This window comes from Schistocerca piceifrons, unplaced genomic scaffold (genome assembly GCF_021461385.2).
Source record: "Schistocerca piceifrons isolate TAMUIC-IGC-003096 unplaced genomic scaffold, iqSchPice1.1 HiC_scaffold_943, whole genome shotgun sequence".
Lineage (NCBI taxonomy): Eukaryota > Metazoa > Arthropoda > Insecta > Orthoptera > Acrididae > Schistocerca > Schistocerca piceifrons.
In genome coordinates, this window is record NW_025729216.1 from 1,812,501 (window position 1) to 1,815,000 (window position 2,500).

The 2,500-nt window shown below is 57.0% G+C and overlaps 1 non-coding gene across 1 annotated transcript in view; it reads left to right on the forward strand.

The window, feature by feature from the left end:
* The first annotated feature begins 2,462 nt into the window (after positions 1-2,462).
* The window catches only part of LOC124772834, a 1,909-nt gene continuing 1,871 nt past the window's right edge, over positions 2,463-2,500 (forward strand). The window contains exon 1 of the ribosomal RNA XR_007014293.1: positions 2,463-2,500. This exon is cut by the window's right edge and continues 1,871 nt beyond it. This is a non-coding gene — a ribosomal RNA (small subunit ribosomal RNA).

The following is a 2,500-nucleotide window of genomic DNA, read 5'->3' on the forward strand; positions in this document are numbered from 1 at the left end:
AACAACGTGTAACCTAACCTAACCTATGTTGTACCTTAACCTAACCTATGTTGTACCTTAACCTAACCCATGTTGTGCCTTAACCTAACCCATGTTGTGCCTTAACCTAACCCATGTTGTGCCTTAACCTAACCCATGTTGTGCCTTAACCTAACCCATGTTGTGCCTTAACCTAACCCATGTTGTGCCTTAACCTAACCCATGTTGTGCCTTAACCTAACCCATGTTGTGCCTTAACCTAACCCATGTTGTGCCTTAACCTAACCCATGTTGTGCCTTAACCTAACCCATGTTGTGCCTTAACCTAACCCATGTTGTGCCTTAACCTAACCCATGTTGTGCCTTAACCTAACCCATGTTGTGCCTTAACCTAACCCATGTTGTGCCTTAACCTAACCCATGTTGTGCCTTAACCGAACCCATGTTGTACCTTAACCTAACCCATGTTGTACCTTAACCTAACCCATGTTGTACCTTAACCTAACCCATGTTGTACCTTAACCTAACCCATGTTGTCCCCTAACCTAACCCATGTTGTCCCCTAACCTAACCCATGTTGTCCCCTAACCTAACCCATGTTGTCCCCTAACCTAACCCATGTTGTCCCCTAACCTAACCCATGTTGTCCCCTAACGTAACCCACGTTGTCGCCTAAACCTGCTCTGTAATTGTTATACGATTCGTTCAATTAGTGTAGTGTTGCCCACCCGCAACCCTCGCAATATAGTTCGCTACTCGCACTGCCCGCTCCCCTGTGTATCGCTTCATGTTAAACACCTTGCAAGTCTTGCTGACTTTCCACATGCTCCTGCTGTACACTGTAATGTGGATGGCAGCAGGACGTACATGCCGCCCCCCCCCCCACCCCTCCCCACGTCCCCACGTCCACACCTTGCCCCCTGCCTTCGCAAGCTGGTTGGTGACAAGTTTGCATGTTCAATGCCCTTCGCATGCGACGTACGCAGGCTACGTTGTGGTGCGGCCTGTGTCAACTGTCCGCTGATGTCGTACGCGTGAACCACAATCTGTACTGCACATTCGTCCTTATGTACTGAATGATACATCGTGGCACATGTGTGACCGTACAACGACTGCGCCCAAAAACGGCGGACCATACAGTGCAAATATTGTGCACGCAGCTACGTGTCGTCTCCCTATGAGAGCTGGATTGCAGTGTGGTACGCCATAGAGACGTGTGGGAGGAACGGACGCCGTGGATGGCGATCAGCATGAGCTGTCTGTTGATGTATTCGGACCTAGTCGTCTCTCCTCACACACCGTGATGGCATGGTGCACCGCGTTCCATATCTGCGACATGCTACAGAGGCCGGTTGACAGTCGTTCGAGCAATGGACATCGCATACGTACGGGGGCCACCTTCCACGTATTGTCTAGGCGTGCACATTTTGTTGCGTGTATGTGGGCAGACGTAGTGTGGCGTGACACCTGACACAGGCATGCAATAATCGTTGAAGTTGCAAATGGCGATGGACGCCTGCGTTTTCTGGTGAAGTTACGCAAATGAAGAAATGGTAACCTGTTGTGGTGCGGTTGTTCTCGCTAGGGGTGAATCGGTGATGGCGACGATAGGTTGAGGTACTAACCGGTTGTTCCAGCGATACCCACCATGCCGACGAAACTGAACGGCATCTGGGTGTGAAGCGATACGCGGCGGTGGCTGGGTGGGACCGTCCCCGGCCGGTGAGGGGGCGCCTCCCGGCGTGCTGGCCGCGCGGTGCGTGGGCGCACGCGCTACAGCCGGCTGGTGGGGGCGGCCAGTGGCAGGCGCGCCGGCCGACGGACGCGGCAGGCGTCGCAGCTGCGCGCCGGCGCACCCTGCGCGCGGCGCCGTGCGGCCAAAGTAGGTCCTCGCGGGCCCGGTGCGAAGCGCGGTGGACATCTTCAGTGTGCTGGTCCGATTGAGGACTGTGTGCGTTGAGGATGCGCCGCCGCCCGGCGCTCGGCGCCGCGACGCCGTCTGCTGCTCGGTCGCCCCAGCGGTTCTCGCTGGTGGTTTGTATCGCAGCTGTGCGGATGTGTTGGCGCGTGCGCTGTGCTGGGAGAGTTCGCTTCGGCACCCAAGTGGGGCTTTTGTCCTTCTGTGGCGCTGGCGTTGGAGCTGCCGGTCACCGTAGGTGGCGCGTGTTGTCTCCCGCCGGCAATGCCACGACAGCACGCTCCCGGGCCTCTGTCGGCAGCGGCAAGCTCAGTTGGGAGCACGGGTGGTCGCACCGAAAGCGTCTACTCGCCTAACTCCGGGCGATTGCGCCTCTCTCGAACCCGACCAAGTACTTGGGACGGCGCTGCGCGCCGCCGGGACCTGAGAGGGTTTCGAGGTGTATTGTGCAGGGGAGCGCAGCCTCCTCCTGTTTGCAGAATGATTGAGCGGACGCTTGCGTGTTCGCGCGGGCCCCCGGGACACACTCCCGGGCGGCCGGCTGCTCAGCTCTAGTTGACGCAGCTCCCTGGTTGATCCTGCCAGTAGTCATATGCTTGTCTC